General features: G+C 43.1%; 1 pseudogene; it reads left to right on the forward strand.

The window, feature by feature from the left end:
* The first annotated feature begins 1,033 nt into the window (after positions 1-1,033).
* On the forward strand, positions 1,034-2,373 carry LOC117023118 (microtubule-associated protein RP/EB family member 1-like; annotated as a pseudogene).
* Positions 2,374-6,553: the final 4,180 nt, after the last annotated feature.

Raw genomic sequence — 6,553 nt, forward strand, 5'->3', positions numbered from 1 at the left:
CGCATGAAGACTCCCTCTTCCCTCATTCTTCACGCCTTGAGTGGTGATGGGTGTCAGCCTCAGCTCAATGTAATATACATTCTGATATAAAGACAGAGGATTTTTATGGAATTTAATTCACATAAGCTAATGTGTGTAGTAACTGCTGCGCTGGGTGCAGGGACTATAAGGGGGAAAGTCTAATCCCCCCTGCCTTGTCTGTGACCCTGTACCCACACTTTCTGCCCATCCTGCCAGTTCTCATCCCACCTATGACTTTGTCTCTATTGTGCCTTGGTCTGTGATCAGTTCACTAGCCCTGAATGCGTCTCTCGGGCCACATTCATCCCTCTTCTCTGCAAATTCCCACGTCCTGACCTCTGCTGCCCAGCAGAACCTCTGCTCAGGCCTGCAGAGTAAAGTCCTTGTAGGGGCTCAGGTAAAACTGTCCTAACCCTGACGAAGAGCATGGAAATTCACTCCCTCCCCCACCTTACCATGGTACTTTCCACCAGGAAGCAGAAGAACACAGCTCGGAAGGCCCTGGTGCTCTAGCTGGAAGCAAGAAGTACAAGAATTTGGCCAATTCCAAGTCAGCCTCTGAGGGTCCCCTACCAGCTCATTCCACCAACTAAGTGCCCAGTTAGCCCTGGAAAGTTTGTGGAGCTCTGAGGCCCACCTCCAGATGAGTGCAGAGCTCCAGGACTGAGTGGGGATGATTGGAGGGGGTCTTGGGCATCTTCTCATGTGCAGTGGCTCGGAGTGCCTGGCTCACAGAGGGCGCTTAATACATGTGGAAGGTACAAATGCATGAATCCGACATGCAGGCCACCCATTGCATACAAGCCTAGCCCAAAGCTGGGAATGACCAGAGCTTAATCACCCAGCTTAAGGAGACTTTTGCAGACCCACTCTGCCAGGAGGCTGCCAACGATCAGATTTCACAGCTGCAGCAGAGGCACCGAGCCATCTTGGAGCCTACAAGTTCATTCTGACAAATGCCTGGAACCTGAACTCGAATGAGATGAGGCTGCCACAGTGGCCATGTTCCAGGATGGATCAGGGATCCGTCCAGGAGGAGCTTGCCCAGGCTGACATGCGTGAGTCTCTGCCTGGAGTAAGCAACCAACGCTGCTGAGATGTTCTTACCACGGTCTCCTGCTGCCAGGATACGCCTAGCTTTAAAAGGAGGATCAGAGCCTGCACATAAAAACCAAGAAGGTCAGTACCAAACCAGAGTAAAGGCAGAAATACTCTGAAGCGTGGTGTTAGGTCTCAGCCACTTTATCTACTTGCCCTCCTTACCCAGAAATTGCATTTAAAAAGGGATATAATCAACAGTAAAAGATAGATTGAATGGATGATGGATGGATGGATGGATATAGAAACAGAGATAGAGGTAGAAATAGAGAGATAGAGATGATTAGAGATAGAGATAGAGATAGAGGAGATGGAGATGGAGATGGAGATGGAGATGGAGATGGAGATGGAGATGGAGGTTTAAGGCATGACAGTTTCCCAGGGGTGTGAACACTTAAAAATAAAATATAAGCGGTCGGGCGGTTTGAACGAGACGAAGACAGAACCGGACCTGGGCTCAGGCAGTGGACGTAGTTCCCCTGCGAACCAAAGACGGCAGTGAAGGTATATTCAACGTCCTTCACCAGCAATGACCTCAGTCGACTCGACATGCTGGTCTGGACCAATGAGTCTCTGCGTTGAATTTGGCAAAGATCGAACATTGTGCTCAGGGGCTGCCTATTGTCAGTTTATGGACTTGCTGTTCCCTGGCTCCACTGCCTTGAAGAAAGTGAAATTCCAAGCTAAGCTAGAACATGAATACTTCCAGAACTTCAAAATACTACAAGCAGGTTTAAAGAGGATGGGTGTTGACAAAATAATTCTTGCGGACAAATTAGTGAAAGGAAAGTTTTAGGACAATTTTGAATTCGTTCAGTAGTCCAGGAAGTTTTTTAATGCAAACTATGATAGAAAAGACTAGATGAGCCTGGAGCTGCAGTGGCCCCCTCCCTCGTTGCTCCAGCTCTGAACAAACTGACGAAACCCCTCAGCCCTAGTACTGCGTCTCCACAGAGGCCCATTGTGACACATGGAGCCACTGCAACCTCTAAGGCTGGCCCGGGGGGTGGTGTGACAGGATCCTGGCGTGGGCAATGGGGATGACAAAGCAGCCGAACTGGTGCAGCAGGTCAACATATTGAAACACTGTCGAAAACTTGGAGAAAGAGAGACATTTCTCCTTACACTGAATTGACTCTCCAGGAGAACGACGGCAGAAACAACCTTGTATTGCAGAGGATTGTGGAAATTCTCGATGCCACAGATGGCGGCTTTGTGACACCTGATAAAAGGGTCCCACGGGAGGAACATTAAATTCTTCCCTCCAAAGCATGTGCTTAACTGTAAAATACTCCCTTTTATTATCCTTAGAGGACTCACTCCTTTCTTTTCATGAGCAAAAAGTACCTCTTCTCAAAGTGCACTTTGCAGACGTTTCACACCTTTTCCAATAAGCTTAAGTTGAGAGCTTTTACCTGGAAGCAAAGCAGTATTAACAAACACCTAGTTGGTTCACTGAGGAAACGAAGCGGCTGAACATGGGGCGCACCAAATGGAGGCTGGCAACACTGATGACTGGAGAAGGTGTGTTTATGTGATATGCTGAGGTGGGGCCCTACATGAGAAGGGTGCATACCCTTTTACCAAGCTCAAAGCTCCCTCCTCAATGTAAACACTGATTTGAATTTTAAGCTAATGTGAAATACTGGCAGAGAACATTTTAATAAGAGCTTTAAGAGTTGGAATAGAACATGGTAGAATAGAATAGAATAGAATAGAATAGAATAGAATAGAATAGAATAGAATAGAATAGAATAGAATAGAATAGAATAGAATAGAATAGAACAAAACAAAATCCTCTATAAAGGAAATACTTCTATGTGGAAATGCTTGAGACGGCTCAAACTTGCCAGCTCGTGGCAGAGCCAGCCCTGAAACAGGTTTTCTGATTCCAAATCGTCATCCTGCACTTATACATGGCGTTATATAGCCTTGGGGAAATATAGATAATGAGTTACTACTGCTTTAAAATATTTATTCTAAGACACAAAACCTGCTGTAGAACCAAAGATGTGTTAAATAATTTGGGGGCAATGACAGCAACATTCAGACAATTGAGAAGGGGTAACACTATATTTTTTGACTCACGAAACCATTTTCCTATAACCCAAATTCAGTTTAAATCTACACAACAGCTGCTGGTAGTATTACGCAATTCCCTAGAGACACATCCTCCTGAAGACAGAAATTTAAATAACTGCCTCAAATCCTGGTGACTTTTGGCCATCAGCAATGACCTTGAGGCTAATCAGACCTCCATTTTCTATATGCTACAGATACCCAGAAGTGCCAAGTATGTTTGGGTGGGCTCCTCCTGGAGTGACATTCATTTTTAAGCTATAAAACCACAGCAACAATTTACATATAATATTTGGATAAATCCAGTTTGTATGCTATTTGTTTTTATTAGCATGGATCGCATTACAAAATGAGCTATAAAAAGTTAAACGAGCAGCATGGACAGACTTTTCCCACTCCAGGGTCACTGCAGGTGCTGAGATCAAGTAATGCACATGGGAACATTTTTGCTGTCCCTCTGTAATCACTGGAGCCATATGAACTTGGGATGCCAGTTGGCTCTGTAAGTCAGATGTTAGCTGTGGTTTCATAGCCACTTCAGATCTAAATGAGATGGGTGCACACCCTTGTACCAAGCTCAAAGCCCCCTCCTCAAAATCCTTCAGCTCCCCACAGCTTATACTTTTCTATTGTCCGTGGCCTCCAATTCCCTGCTTCTGCTAAAACTTTGTTTTTCACTCTGTATCTGTTGATCTCCACTCTGGAAATGACCCAAACTTGGTACCCACTCACCGAAATCCCCACCTTCAAACCAAGTTCAAATAATTATACTTATTATTAACAACTAAGGATTATTGAGTGTTTGCTCTATATCAGACACTATTCAAAGCACCGACGTGCATTACCTCATTTGATCCTCTCAACAACCCTTGGAAAAATATTCAGAACTGTTACCTGTAACAGAATTAAGATTTGGAGATCACAGGAAAGTGACATCACATTCTGCATAAAAGAAAAATAAGATAAAATTGTGTCAGTCAGTCTGGCTGCCCTGGTCTTCAGTTTCTCACAGGCTATCTCTATCCCCTGCAGCAAACCCGTCTGTACCCCCATCTTATTTGTTTCTCTTCTCTCCCATCCCAAACTTCCTTCTCACGTTTTCTGTCTGGGACCAGTATAGGAACCTCTTCTTACGCAGGAAAATTTTGCTTCTTTAGAGCACCTCCTTCCAAATTCACACCCACAAAATGATTGGGGTGCTCAGCAGAACATGGACGGCAACTTGCTCTCCACAGCAGTCGTTTTCCTTAGAAGGCCGTTGGCTTATACACAGAAGGTTTGGTTGATATCGCTGTTATGGTTCTTATTATTGTTCTTATACCTATAATCCCCAAGAAACCAAACCAAACATCAAGAATAGAATTGACTGACTCTGGGTGGTGAACATGCAATGTGATCTATAGACGATGTATTACAGAACTGTACACCTGAAATCTATGTAACTTGACTAACAATTGTCACCCCAATAAACTTTAATTAAGAAATAAATAGAACCACTTGTGGACAGTGTTAATATTTTTAACTTAATTCTTTTGCATGGATAGTGCATTTTCATGTTCTAAATTCAAAGAGTTCATATATATATATATATATATATATATATATATATATATATATATATATATAAAGGAAGACATATATGTATTGATTCTGGTCGTCCCCGCCCCCAACCACTGAGTTCCTTCCTCCAAGGGTAAGCAATTTTATTAATATGGTGTGTAAAGGATATTTTAGGCATCTACAAACATATCCTTATAGATTTCACCCTTCCTCTTTTTTATTACAATGCTTTTAAATGGCAGTACCCTATACCACCATTAGGCACTTTCCTTCTCTCACTCAACAATAGCTCTCGGTGGTCATTCCACATCAGTACATAAAGAGCGCTCCATTCTTTGTTACAGCTGCATAGTATTCTCTTAAGTTGCATAATGTACATTGCCATTCTCCAAAAGGGGGCCATTTAGGTAGATTTCAATGTTATGCTCTTATAAGCTATGATAAATTAGTATTTTATACATACATCATCTCACATATGGGCAAGGGAAAACGGCTTTTGAAATAAAATCATAATTGCTATAAGGGGGAACAGAACCTATTTGCAAAGCTCAATAGATGTAGCAGGTCTCCTAACTCACAGAAGAGACATAACATTCATCTTCCCTTCTGTCATCTCTCATGGCTTCTTCACTCATCTCCTGCTTCTCTTCAGTCTCAGAGGAAAGCGGGCTGCATCAATGATGTCTTTTTCCATCAGTTATCCTCCCCCCTTTTTGCTTGCTGCTTCAATCCCTCCCTCTGAACTCATTCCTTCCCCTCAATCTACAAATATATGAAGTATGCCAAGCCAAAAACCAACCAAGCAACCAACCATACTTCTCTGATGCTGCTAGCCCATGGTTGTCTAGTTGGCTTTCTGTAAATGAATAATTGTTGAGCACTCATTGTGTGTCCAGCACTGTTCTGAACTCTTTACAAGGATTAAGTAATTTAATTCCTGATTACACTATAAAGGAGGTTTGATATTATCTTGCCCATGATTTACAAATGAGGAAACAGGCACAGAGAAGTTAAGTGACTTGCCCAAGATCACACAGCCAGCACATAATGGAGCCAGAATTTGAACACAAGCTTGATGACCAAACTCACCCTTGTCCCCCACTTCTCAAGAGAGGCCTCTCCACCAATGTCTCTGCTTCTCACCTCTGACTCACTCCTTAACCCTTAACCTTCCATTCTCCTGTAACAAACTTCCACCCTTGCCATTCCACTGAAGCTATTCTGGAAAACTACCAGTGACTTCCTAAGCACCTAAACCTAAAGAACGTTATTTACAAACATTATTTTCTAGTCATTGTACCAAAAGAAAAATAGGAAGAAATGAAAAACACACACAAATAGAAAATGACACAATTCTTACACTCAAGGAGCTAACAGTTTAGTGAAAGACTGCAAAAAGATAATTGTGATACAATGGAATCTGTCTGAAAACATAAATATGCACAAGACATAGAAGAGCATTTACCCCACCCTGAGTGGCCCAAACATGTTTTGTGAGGGGGATGGCACCTGAACAGCATTTTTAAGAGTGAACAAGAATTTTCCAGGCAGATAAACGTAGAAAGAGTGTTCCAGAAAGATTGCGAAGAACAGATATTGTTGGAAAGACGCTGGTTTGATCCTGTGGGGAATAAGCATCATCCTAAAAAGAGGATGGGAGTTGGAGGGTGGGACGACTAGAAGAGGATAAGGTGAGAGAAGAGTCTGGAGAGTTGAGAAGTGCCGTAAACATCCTGCTAAGGACCCAGATGGCACACCAGTGAGGGAAGCAGCCAGACACCACCTCAAGTCCTCC

Source organism: Rhinolophus ferrumequinum, chromosome 6, assembly GCF_004115265.2.
Source record: "Rhinolophus ferrumequinum isolate MPI-CBG mRhiFer1 chromosome 6, mRhiFer1_v1.p, whole genome shotgun sequence".
NCBI lineage: Eukaryota > Metazoa > Chordata > Mammalia > Chiroptera > Rhinolophidae > Rhinolophus > Rhinolophus ferrumequinum.